The 14,672-nt window shown below is 37.1% G+C and overlaps 1 protein-coding gene and 1 pseudogene across 3 annotated transcripts in view; one reads left to right on the top strand and one right to left on the bottom strand.

The window, feature by feature from the left end:
• The window catches only part of Zfand3 (zinc finger AN1-type containing 3), a 313,724-nt gene that overhangs the window by 164,266 nt on the left and 134,786 nt on the right, over positions 1 to 14,672 (top strand). The window lies entirely within an intron of this gene.
• The window catches only part of LOC109678863 (high mobility group protein B1-like), a 96,958-nt pseudogene that overhangs the window by 56,850 nt on the left and 25,436 nt on the right, over positions 1 to 14,672 (bottom strand).

Raw genomic sequence — 14,672 nt, 5'->3', positions numbered from 1 at the left:
TCTGAAGTTTTCCATTTGATGTTTTTTATTGTGGTCGGCTATAGGTAATTGAAACCACAGGAAGTGAAACTTGTGGATAAGGACACTAACTGTATACATTTGGTAGAATCTTTACAAAGGAGGAATCTGACTTCTAGCACATCAGCTTGTAGCAGCAAGTCCTCACCTCCCATGGAGATGTGATTCTTTGTGGGAATTTTTGTTTCTTCCTTTTTTCCTCCCTCCCTCCCTCTTCTTCTTCTTCTTCTTTTTTCTTTTTTTTTGGATTTGTTAGGGCTGCTTTAAGACAAATATCCTGATAAAGGCAACACTACCTTAATGGAAAGGCAAAAAAACCTTATACTTGTTTTTGTTTTTTGGATAAGAATAAGTAGGAGTTCATTAAGATGGAACCAAACAGTATTAAATGTAACATTTAAATTTTTTATTATTTTTTAATTTTATTCATATGTACATACAATGTTTGGGTCCTTTCTCCCCCCTTCCCACCACCCCTTCCCTTAACCGTCCCAACCCCTCCAACTCCCCCATTACTCCCTTGCTTCCAGGCAGAAACTATTTTGCCCTTATCTCTAATTTTGTTGAAGAGAGAGTATAAGCAATAATAGGAAGGACCAAGGGTTTTTGCTAGTTGAGGTAAGGATAGCTATACAAGGAGTTGATTTGCAATGCTTTCCTGTACATATGTGTTACCTTCTCAAATAATTCTCTCAAGCTAACCTTTTCTCTAGTTCCTGGTCCCCCTTCACTATTGGCCTCTGTTGCTTTAAAGTATCTGCATTAGTTTCTCTATGTTGAGGGCAACAAATGCTGTCTAGTTTTTTGGGTGTCTGACCTATCCTCATACCTCCCTTGTGTGCTCTCGCTTTATCATGTGATCAAAATTGTTGTGTTTGCCCTTGATCTAATGTCCACATATGAGGGAGAACACACGATTTTTGGTCTTTTGGGCCAGGCTTACCTCACTCAGAATAATGTTCTCCAGTTCCATCCATTTACCTTTGAATGATAACATTTTGTTCTTCTTCATGGCTGCATAAAATACCATTGTGTATAAATACCACATTTTCTTAATCCATTCGCCAGTAGTGGGGGACCTTGGCTGTTTCCATAACTTGGCTATTGTGAATAGTGCTGCAATATACATGGGTGTGCAGGTGCCTCTAGAGTAACCTGTGTCGCTTTCTTTTGGGTAAATCCCCAAAGTAGTATTGCTGGATCATATGGAAGATCTATGTTTAGATTTTTAAGAAGCCTCCAAATTTTTTTCCAGAGTGGTTGTACTAGTTTACATTCCCATCAGCAGTGTGAGAGGGTTCCTTTTTCCCCAGCATCCTCACCAATACCGGTTCTTAGTGGTGTTGCTAATGATGGCTATTCTGATGGGGGTGCAGTGGAATCTTAGTGTGATTTTAATTTGCATTTCCTTTATTGCTAGGGATGGTGAGCATTTTTTCATGTGTTTTTTGGCCATTTGAATTTCTTCTTTTGAGAAAGTTCTGTTTGGCTCACTTGTCCATTTCTTTATTGGTTCACTAATTTTGGGAGAATTTAGGTTTTTAAGTTCCCTATATATTCTGGTATCAGTCCTTTGTCTGATGTGTAGCTGGCAAAATTTTCTCCCATTCTGTGGGTGATCTCTTCAGTTTAGAGACCATTTCTTTTGTTGAGCAGAAGTTTTTAGTTTTATGAAGTCCCATTTATCTATGCTATCTCTTAGTTGCTGAGCTGCTGGGGTTCCATTGAGAAAGTTCTTACCTATACCTACTAATTCCAGAGTATTTCCTATTCTTTCCTGTATCAAGTTTAGAGTTTGTGGTCTGATATTAAGATCCTTGATCCATTTTGAGTTAATCTTGGTATAGGGTGATATACATGGATCTAGTTTCAATTTTTTGCAGACTGCTAACCAGTTTTCCCAGCAGTTTTTGTTGAAGAGGCTTTCTTTTCTCCATTGTATATTTTTAGAGCCTTTGTCAAAGATAAGTTGGTTATAGAGCTGTGTGGCTTCATATCAGGGTCCTCTATTCTGTTCCACTGGTCTTCATGTCTGCTTTTGTGCCAGTACCATGCTGTTTTTATTGCTATTGCTTTGTAATATAGTTTGAAGTCGGGTTTCGTGATATCTCCAGTGTTGTTCTTTTGACTAAGTATTGCCTTGGCTATTCATGGCCTCTTGTGTTTCCATATAAATTTAACAGTAGATTTTTCAATCTCTTTGATGAATGCCATTGGGATTTTGATGGGAATTGCATTAAATATGTAGATTACTTTTGGAAGTATAGACATTTTTACTTTGTTGATTCTACTAATCCATGAGCATGGGAGATCTCTCCAATTTCTATAGTCTTCCTCAATCTCTTTCTTCAGAAGTTTATTGTTTTCCTTGTAAAGGTCGTTCACATCCTTTGTTAGGTGTACACCTAGGTATTTGATTTTTTTTGAGGCTATTGTAAATGGAATTGTTTTCATATATTCTTTCTCAGTTTGTTCATTATTAGTGTATAGAAATGCTAATGGATTTTTCTATGTTGATTTTATATTCAGCCTTGCTATAGCTATTGATGGTGTCTAAGAGCTTTTGAGTAGAGTTTTTGGGTCTTTAAGGTATAATCATATCGTCTGCTGATAGGGATATTTTGACAGTTTCTTTACCTATTTGTATTCCTTTTATTCCTTCTTCAAGCCTAATTGCTGTGGCTAGCGATTCCAGTACTATGTTGAATAGGAGTGGAGCTAGTGGGCATCCTTGTCTGGTTCCTGATTTTAGAGGGAATGGTGTCAGTTTTTCTCCATTAAGTATAATGCTGGCTGTAGGTGTGTCATAAATAGCTTTTATAATGTTGAGGTACTTTCCTTCTACTCCTAGTTTTCTTAGAGCTTTTATCATGAAATGGTGTTGGATCTTATCAAAGGCTTTTTCTGCACTTATTGAGATGATCAAGTGGTTTTTGTCTTTGCTTCTGTTAATGTGGTTTATTACATTTATTGATTTTCATATATTGAACCACCCCTGCATTCCTGGGATGAAGCCTACTTGGTCGTGGTGAATGATCTTTTTGATGTGTTGTTGAATTCGGTTTGCTATTATTTTGTTGAGGATTTTTGCATCAATGTTCATTAAGGAGATTGGCCTATAGTTCTCCTTTTTTGGTGGTGTCTTTGCCTGGTTTTGTGATAAATGTAATACTGGCTTCATAAAATGTGTTCGGCAGTTTTCCTTCCGTTTCTATTTCGTTGAACAGTTTAAGGAGGGTTGGTATAAGTTCTTCTTAAAGGTCTGACAGAAGTCACCAAAGAATCCATCAGGTCCTGAACTTTTGTTTTTAGTGAGACTCTTGATGGCTGCTTCAGTTTCATTTTGTGTTACAGATCTGTTCAGGTGATTAACATCCTCTTGGTTCAGTTTTGGATGATCATAAGTAACTAGAAATCTGTCCATTTCTTTAAGATTTTCAAATTTATTTGAATATAGGTTCTCAAAGTAGTCTCTGATTTTTTCCTGGACTTCCTTGGTGTTTATTGTTATCTCCCCTTTTGCATTCCTGATTTTACTAATTTGGGTTTTTTTCCCTCCTCATTTTGGTCAGGTTTGCCAGGGAGTCTATCAATCGTGTGTGTATCTCCCCTTTTGCATTCCTGATTTTACTAATTTGGGTTTTTTTCCCTCCTCATTTTGGTCAGGTTTGCCAGGGAGTCTATCAATCTTGTTTATTTTTTCAAAGAACCAACTTTTTGTTTTATTAATTCTTTGTATGGTTTTTTTGGTTTCTATTTCATTGATTCCAGCTCCTATTTTTATTATTTCTGTCCTTCTATTTGTTTTGGGATTTGCTTGTTCTTGTTTTTGTAGGAGTTTGAGATGTATCATTAGGTCATTGATTTGAGATCTTTCAATCTTTTCAATATATGCACTCATGGCTATAAACTTTCCTCTCAGGACTGCCTTAGCTGTGTCCAGTAGGTTCCGGAGGTTGTGTTTTCATTTTCATTGACTTCCAGGAACCTTTTAATTTCCTCGTTTATTTCATCAATAAGCCTTTGTTCATTAAGCAATGAATTATTCAGTTTCCAGCTGTTTGCATGTTTTTTTCTTTATTTTTGTTGTTGAGTTGTAGTTTTATTTTATTGTAATCAGTAATCAGATAGAATACATGGTATAATTTGTATTTTCTTATATTTGGTGAGGCTTGCTTTGTGCCCTAGGATATGATCTATTTTGGAGAAGGTTCCATTGGCTGCTGAGCAGAATGTATATTGTGTAGAAGTTGGATGAAATGTTCTGTAGACATCAACTAGGTCCATCTGATCTGTGGTATATTTTAGATCTAGGATTTCTTTATTGATTTTTTTGTTTGGATGACCTATCTATTGATGACAGTTTGGTGTTAAAGTCTCTCACGACCATTTTGTTGAGGTTAATATATGCTTTTAGGTCCTTCAGGGTATGTTTGATGAAATTAGGTGTGTTGACGTTGTGTGCATATAGGTTGATAATTGTTATTTCCTTTTGGTCTATTTCCCCTTTTATTAGTATGCAATGTCTTTCTTTATCTCATTTGATCAATGTAGGTTTGACGTTTACTTTGTCACAGATAAGTATTGCTACTCCTGCCTGTTTTGGGGGCCATTGACCTGATAAATTTTCTTCCAGCTTTTCATCCTAAGCCTATGCTTATTTCTGTTGGTGAGGTGAGTCTCCTGTAATCCAGAAATTGTTGGGTCTTCCTTTTTAATCCAGTTTGTCAAATCGTGCCTTTTGATGTGGGAATTAAGTCCATTAAGTGTTGGTACTGACAGGTATGTGGTGATTCCTGTCATTTAGTTGTCTTAGTTGTTTGAAAGTTTGATTGTGTGTACCTAAATGTATGTTACTCTCTACTTTTTCTTTTCGTGTAGTTTGGTACTGACTGCTCTTTCATGGTTATGTTGGGTTTCACTTTCTGTGTGCAGAATCCCTTTTAGAATCTTTTGTAGTGGTGGCTTTGAGGTCATATGTTGTTTTAGTTTCTGATTATCATGGAAGACTTTTATTGCTCCACTTATTTTGAATAATAGTTTTGCTGGGTAGAGTATCCTAGGGTTGAAATTATTTTCATTCAGTGCCCAGAAGATGTCACCCCAAGCTCTTCTTGCTTTTATTGTTTCTGTTGAGAAGACTACTATGATTTTGGTGGGTTTACCTTTGTATGTTATTTGTTTTTTCTCTCTTCCACCTTTCAGTAGTCTTTCTTGAGTCTTTGTACTTGTCGTTTTAATGATAATATGCCGTGGGGGAAGTTCTGTTTTGCTCAGTTTCAGTTCAGTGTTCTGGAGGCCTTCTGCACCTGTATGGGCATAGATTTCTCTAGATTTGGGAAATTTTCTGTAGTTATTTTGTTGAATATATTATGCATTCCCTTTGCTTGCACCTGTTCTCCTTCTTCAATGTCCATGATTCACAGGTTTGGTCTTTTGATGGAATCAGTAAGTTCTTGCATTTTCTTTTCACAGGTCTTGAGTTGTTGAAGTAGTAGTTCTTCAGTTTTTCCTTTAATTACCATTTCATCTTCGAGTTCTGACATTCTGTCTTCTGCTTGTTCTGTTCTGCTGGATTGGCCTTCCATTTTGTTTTGCATTTCTGTTTCGTTCTTTTTTCTGAGGTTTTCCATAACTTCCTCTTTAATATTGTGTATTTTCGCCCTGAGTTCATTTATCTCTTTATCTTGTTCTTTGTTTCACTTTGGTGTTTAGACAGTGCTTCTATAGTTTCTTTTATTTGTTCTGTGCTTTGTCAAGTTCTCTATTTTTGTTGCCTTGGAATTTCTTGAGTGTCTCCTGTACATTTTGGTTGACCATATCCAGTATCATCTCTATAAAATTCTCATTTATTAGTTGTAGGATTTCTTCTTTTAGAGTGTTTTTGTGGGCTTCATTGGGTTCTTTGGCTTAGTTTGTCTTTGTTTTGTTGGAGTCTGGATTTGAGTATCTGTTTTCTTCATTTCCCTCTGGTTCCTGTACTAATTTATTACTGCGGGGAATTTCCTGTTTTTTCCATCTTCCTGTCATTGCCCTTGTTATTGTTACTGTCCCTGTACTGTGTGTAATTCAGTATTGTCTAGCTTGTAATAATAACAATGGTGATATCTAGAATGGAAGGGTGAGAGGAGAGGGAAAGTAAAAAAGGTAAAGAAAAAGGGAAAAACAAACAACTAAAACAAACAACAAAAAAGCAGTGCCAAAGAAATAAATAGGGAGAGATAGTGTAATAATCAATGATAAGCTAAACAGGCATCAGAGAGACACAGGATTTAAAAAAAAATTCCTAAATTCATACGCAGTAAAGTTTCACTCTTAATAATTTTGTTAGTCCCTCAGCCTCCAATCCTGGAGATAGTGTCTCAGAAGTAGTTTGGTCGTTTTCTCATCAAAGGGGAAGAAAACAAAAAATAAGACAGAGAAAAACAAAAACAAAACAAAACAAAATTGCAAGTTCAAATGCAATACAGTTTCAGTTAGTCCTTCATCTTCTGGTTCTAGTTCCGTTGTTGTCTCATCAAAGGAAGAGAAAAAAAGGGAAAAAAAAAGAGTCTGGAGACAGCTTTGTGAATGTCTGTCTGAGGCTGCCGTCCACCTGCCTGCTGCTGTCAGCGAGCTGGTGCTGTAGGCTTTATTGATTGCAGATCTCAGGAATGAGCTTGACACTCACCTAGCTCCATAGGCTTTGTTTATTTAGAGTTCTCCTGGGCCTGACAGCCACTGTGACATGCCTTTACAGGCCTTCCCTTCTGCATGCACACTGGAGGAGGTGGCGCTGCACCTGCCTTCTCTAGCCGGCTTGTTTATTTACAGGTCATGTGGGAAGTGCCCCTTCCCTGCTCTCCAGTGGAACCCTCCTCTCCACAGTCATTGTTACAAGCTTTCCCACTCCAAGGTTGCTAGGCGGGGGACGCACTCTGCCTTCTCAGGCTGGCTTGTGTATTTACAGTTCTGTGAGGTAGTGCCCCTCCTCCCCTCTTAGGTGTTCAGGGTCCTCCGCTCTCTTTGCTACGTGTCTTTTGTTGTTGTTGTTGCTTATTCAGTGTGGTTTGTTCTCTTTTTTTTCCCTGGGTGGGGGTCAGTCTGTCCAGGGGGCTATGCTGATCTGGCCCAGGGTTGTTTGTGGGAGTACCGTGTGCCGCTTAGCTCACGTGGTGGTCTGCTTCACTTGAGCTGGTAGGAGCTGGCATCTGGTGGCGTGGGAGCCCTCCTGGTTACTCCGTCTACCATGTAGTAGGGATGCTATGCGTGGGCTAGGGGTGTGGTGGTGTTGGAGTTTTGCCTTTTCTTGGTGGTTTTTCCTGCAAGGTGTGTCTCCAGCGTCTCTCCAAGATTTTACTGTAGGATGCACGCTTTCTGCTTCCTCCCCCTAGTCACCATCTTGGAATCTCCTTAACATTTCTTTCATTTGTACTTTTTAACCTGTACTTTTAAAATTTAAAATACTTGAATGTACTAAATAAACCCATACAGTCAAAATTGAATTTTTAACTCAGCACATGATTCTATTGTAGAATAGAAATACGGAAAAATGAAATCTAGAGAGAATTCTCAACCTTTATGCTTAACTATTTAAAGTTAAAACTTTTGTCCCTTCCATTAAATTTCTAGCTGCATAACAGGTTCATTATCCTATGGTAAAGGTATACAGACTGGGACAGTGAAGTTCTTTTGGGGGTGTTCAGTCAGGACTCATCCAGTGCTTGCCTTAAAGCATGTAAAGTACAAATCTTGAACTAGAATATTATTACGATTCCTTCTGACTCTAAAAGTTGGTGATTTTCCTGACATCACAAATTTGTGGAGATACATGTGGATAATGAACTGTTTAACCTATAACAGAAGTGATAAGACAACCTTCCGTAAGAAAATCAACTTCCAAAAAAGCAGGAGCTTCAAGACTTTCTTATGCATAAGATGGAAAATGAGAGTCTGCTCAGCAGATTTGCAGAGTAAATTTCTTTAGTGCTATCTCAAACCTCAGGAGCGCCACATGGGATGGTCTATTTTGGGCTCTGGTACGGATGTGTTCTGTGTACCTACTTGCACTGTACAGACCTGTCTAAGCATGTTTTGAAAAAGAGAACTGATGTCTTAAAAACGGGTTTTAATATCGTTACCAAAAGGTAGCAGACATTGACAGATGGCTTCTAAGGATAATTCTTTGCAATCAAATCTTCATTTCTTTGTAATGCCAATACATAAAATGAGTATAGGTGTGTATTATTACATTGCCAGTAAGAACTAACAGTTGGTTGCCAAAAATGGACTTTTTAATAGCACCTGACTTTCTCAGATCAAAATTATGTAGTGTAGTAGGAGAAACTCTTAAACAAGGTTGACAGTCTCCATCTTTCTCTCTTACTTTTGAGGTCTTGGGCAAGCCATTTAACTATCTGAGAGACTGTTTACCTATTTGTAGAGTGAAAGTACTACTATAAATGTCACAATCATAGAATTATTGTGTGAAAGAAATATGTATATAAAAACGTTGAAAATAACATTTAAAGAATTTGTGGCCATAGTATTGTCGTTTTATGATCGGGGATGGAAAAATTCTAATAGGTTAAAATTGTTCATGGAAACAGTTTCTACATTTTAATTTTAGAATTAATTAAACTGAGAAGTGTGTCACAAAGCTGGTAAATTGCAGATTCAAGACTGTAACCTACATAATTACCCTAGCTTTTGAACGATATTGATTTACATAAACCCTATTGACTTTTTTCCCTTATATTCAAAATTACCCATTTGCTTCTTGTTCTCTCTTTCTCTCTGGCACTGGGGTTTGAGCTCAGGGCTTCACACTTGTTTGACAGGTGTTCTACCACTCGAGCCATTCTGCCAGCTCTATCTTCTTTCTCTTGGAAGAGAGAAGAATAGAAAAAGATATCAAACATATCCTTTTTAGACAAAAGCATTAAAAACTGGCTTCTGGAAATATAATGATAACCAAGTCACTGAAGTGAAAAGTATATTCTAGATTTTAAGAGACAAGTACCAGTTTGATTAAATCTGATCTTCTGTGGTACTCTGCTCTGTGCTATAGGATGTTTCTTAAAGACTTATATACAGAATTCAGTAAGAATTATATACCTTTTTACTTTATTTTAAATAAATCATGATTATGTATAGTTTCAGCATATGTGGTAGAATTATTTATCATAAAAAGCAGGGGATTGTTGACAAAAGCCATCTGTTTTCAAAACACCTTTGAAATTAGGATAACTTTGCTTCCTTTACTAGTTAGGACAGGTTACTTTCCACTTAGCAATTATACGAGAATCTGAATAGATTAATTTAATGACTTTACTTGTAATGATGGATTTTAAAAAAACTAAATTATTACAGTTATTACATTCTGAATAGTTAATAAAATGTGTCTTGACAAAAGGACTATTAATAGCTAAAAATTCTTGATTTTTATCAGGTTTCTAGAAACCCTCCCCCGCAACCTCTTTCCTGGTACTGACATTTCAACGCAGGGCCTTGTGTTTGCTAACTTGAGCCATGCCTCCAGCCCTTTTTGTTTTATTTTTCAAGCAATTTCTTGCATTTTTGCCAGTGGCTGGCCTGGAATCATGATCTTTCTATCTATGCCTTCCACATAGTTGGGATGACAGGCATGCAAACCACCATGCCTAGACTGTTCGTTGAAATGGGGTCTCACTGACTTTTTGCCCAGGCTGGCCTGGAGCTGTAGTGCTCCCCATCTCTGCCTTCCTACTAACTGGGATTGCAGGCTTGAGCCATCGCCATCGCCATCGCCATTGCCATCGCTATCGCCATTTCCAGGCCTAGAATAATTTAAAAAATAAGTATTCAAGTAGTTCTTTACTATATATTAGGTAAAGTAGTTAAGCATAGATTGAGAACAACAATCTGTACTAAGCTGAGTGTATAGTTCAGGGGACCTGAGTACATGTATAGATATTGGCAGATTTATTAAGCCCACAATTTTGGTCTTTTAAAATTCCTATAAAAAGTTATTAATTAGGCAATCTAGATCTTTGAACCAAAAGAGTCTCCTCATGGTATGCTAAATGAACTCAAATGAAGGCCAAGCCAGATACCTTTAGCTCTGTCTTGCATGGTGTATATTCAAGATGCATAATACAGGTTGCTCTTACTTTGGTTTCCTATAATGACAGCTTCAGTATGCATCGTGTGTGTGTGTGTGTGTGTGTGTGTGTGTGTGTGTGTGTGTGTGTTCGTGTTCGTGTTCGTGTTCCTTAGAAGAGAGGTGTAGTTGGGGGAGAAATTGAGTTTCATGGACTTGAGGTAATGTTTAATAACTGAAGATGAAAGTTAAATTGACCAGCTGTGTGTGTCTCTACTTTTGCTATAATAGAATGTGGGATGGTGAGAAATTTCACACTAAATAATTGTAATTGTTTCTTTTTTATGCAGAACATATGAAATTTGCCTGATTAAAAGGCTGTCCTTTCTAAATACAATATAAATACGGCTTTCTTCTGGAACTCTGTGATCCTGAGAGCTTTCATCCTCTTTCATTGTTATTAATGCAAGAATACTTGCTTGAATTCAGCTGAAGTATAGCTACTTTCTGTTGTAAATTACAGACTATAAAACTCATCCTCATGCTCCTCTATACCACAAACCTTTGTATAACTCTGTCATGTGCTGAGCCGATAGAACAGACAATGGGGGTTTTCTGCTGATGGCATTGGCTCAGACTCTGGGTTGTTCAGAAAGGAGGGAAGGAAAAAAAGGTGTAGATTCCTTGAAATGTTAGGCTACAAATTTCCAAGGACTTTATGCTGAATCTCATGTGTCTAAATATTGTACTCACCAGAGTTAGCATAGTTCCATTAGTAAATTAAGTCACAAGCTGGAAATTGGTAGGAAGATTTTTAGAAGGCCTCAAGTGGTTCTCAGATATCCTGCAAATCCATACAAACCCTATAGAGAATCCATCACCCCCACTTCTCAGACAAGGAATAGGTGTGGAAAAGTTATTTGATGGCTCAGTCTTTTGCATTAAGCAATTAAAAAAGGGCTGGAGGTGTGATGTGTAGATCAAGTGGTAGAGTGCCTGCCTGGCACACTCAAAGCCCTGAGTTGAAACCCCAGTTTGAAAAACAGAAAGGCAATTTAAAAAGTTAAGAGATGAGAAAGTGACCAATATAGGACTGTCATCTTTTAGTGTGTTCAGTGGACTTTTGAAAGGACATTCACCAAAATACATTCATATGTAAATAGCAAACATACATATGTAACAGTGTATAGTTAGCTTTATGAAAAGCTGAAAATTGTCCTTTTCTCATTTAACCTTACTAGTTATATAATTTCCTCAGCTAGTGTGTGACCTGGAATTTAAGAATTACCATTACCAATAAAGCAGTCATAATTAACTTGAATAATGTAACAGTTTAAAAACAACAACAACAACAACTAGGATGTTGGCCTCTATCAGCTCTAAGTTAACTCATGCCTGATGGTAAGCACTACTGTAGACTGTATTTGTAATTGATTTTAGGTTTAACAGCTAGAGGTGCTCATAGAAAATTTGGACAAATTCCTGAAACCCCAATCCAAGACAATTTAAGTAGGTATTCAAAAAGACAGGTGGTATACATTACCATGCTGAGTTATTTACAAATGCAGTTCTTGTGTGATTGTGGAATGGGTAACTTGAATTTTCAAAGAATGATTTGGGATCTTGGTATCAAAGTATGTGAGGTTCTAGCTACATTAACAATTACTTGTGAACTGCTGAGAATGCAGAATCTTAGGTCCCATCCCAGACCTGCTCAATCACAATGTGCATTTCAGGAAGATCCCCAGTGATTCCTGTGCATATCAGATTTGAGAGAGAGATTTAGGGGACTTTTCTGAAAACAAGGGTTTCAATTAAGCATTTGCTTTATCTAATCAGCAAATGTACATAGAAATAGGCTGTTTAAAATAGCAAGGCTAACCTAAAAGGAAGGCTTGAGACCTACATTATAATGGGCATAGATTTATACTTGTTCATTGTTTGTAATGTGTGTAAAAATCATAATGAGGTTTTGACTAACAGATTATAAATCAGTATCATTTACAATCAGCTTATCAGTTAGATATAAATTGATACATTTAAAGGACTGGAAACATTTTGTTAAAGTTTATCTTTTCAGGCTTAGTTTTATGCTTAGGAAAACCTAGCCAGAATTGCAAACAGAAGAAAAATTTTTAAACAGGAAAACATTTGTCACTTTTTTTTTTGGGGGGGGATTAAACAAGTGATAGAATTAACAAGTGATAGGATTAACAAGTGATAGAATTTGAAATAAAAATGAAAACAAAAGTTAAAAAATTCTCTTAGAAGTCATGTACTTCACCTTATGCCCCAGCCATTTGAGGGCTCTGTTTAGAGTGAGAATTTTGAACATGAGGACCCCACTCAGTATATGGGACAACAGAAAGATCCTCCTATGCCCCCTTTTTCTTTCTCACTAACCCCTCCATATTTTTCTTTCTCCTCTTTTCTCTCCCACCCTCAACGCAGATTGTTTTATCATTAGATGCTTACACTTAAGCTTCTCAGGAATAACTACAAAGCTTCTTGAGGACTTTGTATAGTACTTAGGTTCACTTTTTTTGGGAGGGTTGAGGAGGGGAGGCAAGATCTTGCTTTGTAGCCCATGCTGGCCTCACACCTGCAAATCTCCTGTCTGAGTGTTGGGATTCCAGGTGTGCTCCACTGTGCCAGGTACTTAGGCTCATGTTTAAGGCCCAGGTGAAGGGCACAGATTTAGGCCTGTTATGTATGCGTGATATGATCTGTAAAAAATTGTAGTGGAATTTCTACTAATAGATATTTAAATATATGATCATTTCTGTATGCTTGTATCTAGAATTCAGAAGTTTTAATCCCCTAGTAATTAAGAATCTCCTTGATGTTTGCCTGCAAGCATTTGGTCAAAGACCAATTCTGACTCCTATACTAGAATTGGTTCCCTTGCACATCTGTGTTATCTGTAGTAAGTACCCGGATTGCCTTTATGGAAGAGAAATAAATTATTGGAGTACCTGAGCCAGAAGGGAGACTTCATTGTATACCTTTTGGAGCCTTTAGAATTTTGAGCCCTATGAATTATATTTCTAATTGAATAAATGTTAACTAAAAAAAAATTAAAAATTTAGCCTTTTTTACTATTAAGTGTATGATCTCTGTTACTAGGCATTGTTCTGTGGAAGGGTAAAAAATGACTACATTTAGGTGGCATTTTAACAAGGGATAAATGCTTTGGCCTCATTTCCTGCTGATATCCTGGATTTCTTTTTCCCTTTCTCAGCAACAGATACGTTACAACCACTGTTAGTTATCAGGTTATAAAAGACCCAGTGTTTATCTTCTACACTGCAGTCTTAGTATTAGTATCCAAAAGTGGTTATATCAGGAGAGACAAAATGATGTTCCCCATTTCTCTCATATATCAGTTAGTATGCAAGATCTTATCTAAACTGTATTCTGAACTCTTACAGTATTCTGCCGTAATTGATATATTGCCACTGTTCAGATGTTATTTTGGATGTAGGTATGGGCGTGGTTTAATTGTTTTTCTTTTTGGTGATAACTGGGGTTTGAGCTTAGCAGGGTCTTGCTAGGCAGATACTTGACCACTTGAGTGACATCCCCAGCCCTTTTTGCTTTAGGTATTTTTACTGTAGGGTCTTGCTTTGTGCTGGGGCTGCCCTCCTGTTTATGCTTCCCACATAGCTGGTATGACAAGTGTGTGCCACAATGCTTAGCTTTTATTGACTGAGATGAAGTCCATCTTGCCCTACCTAATTTCTTTTGGGGGGAAACATTGTTTTTTAAAGGAAATTCCTGGGCCAGATTAGGTTTCCTCTTAGTATTTCCTCTTTAGTATTCACACACTAATGTGGAAGAGACTTCTCTTTGCTTGCGTCTGAACATGTTTTAAGGGAGTAGGTGCCCAGGACTGATGCAGTAGCTCAAGTGGTAGTGTGCTGGCCTAGCAAGTATGAGGCCCTGAGTTCAAACCCCAGTGCTGCCAAAAACAAGACAAAACAAACAGAAAAAAGAGAGCAGGTGTTATGACTGATAGTTATTACTGCCTTTTAAGTCCAAAATAGTGTGTAATCAGTTGCCAGAATAATAGGTTACAGTTATATTGCCTTCTTTGAAATTTGTATCTTATCCTTGTTTTGTTATTCCTGATGAAATGATAATATTGTATAGGAGTAAAAATGTTTTACCTTGTTTCATTTCTATAAGATAATTGGCCTGAAGGATTAGGCTGCCTTGGAGCCCTGACTTAAGCCTCTCTTGCAGGAATTTAGTGGGATTTTGAAAGTTCATACTATGTAAGTCAAGCATTTGGATTAGACCAATTCAGCTTTAGTGTGTGCCTTTTGCTTTCATCTGCAGCTGTTAGTCTTTTTATACTTTTGATAGGTCTTCATCGGAAATGTACTGACAGATTGTAAAAGCTCTAATTTTTTTCTTAGTTTGTTAATTTAGCTGAATGTTCCTCTAAATACTTTGTATGCAAAATATAAAAAAGATATCTGGTGAATACTTAATTGTAAGGTTAAATTTAAGAAACAGGTTCCCATGAGCTATGCATTACATATCCAGTCATTTGTGATTATCTTACAACCCAGAAAAGAATACAAACCTA

The sequence above is a fragment of the Castor canadensis genome, chromosome 8 (genome assembly GCF_047511655.1).
Source record: "Castor canadensis chromosome 8, mCasCan1.hap1v2, whole genome shotgun sequence".
Classification (NCBI taxonomy): Eukaryota; Metazoa; Chordata; class Mammalia; order Rodentia; family Castoridae; genus Castor; species Castor canadensis.
Note: the sequence above shows the minus strand (reverse complement) of the source record. Positions and strands in the feature narration are given on the sequence as shown.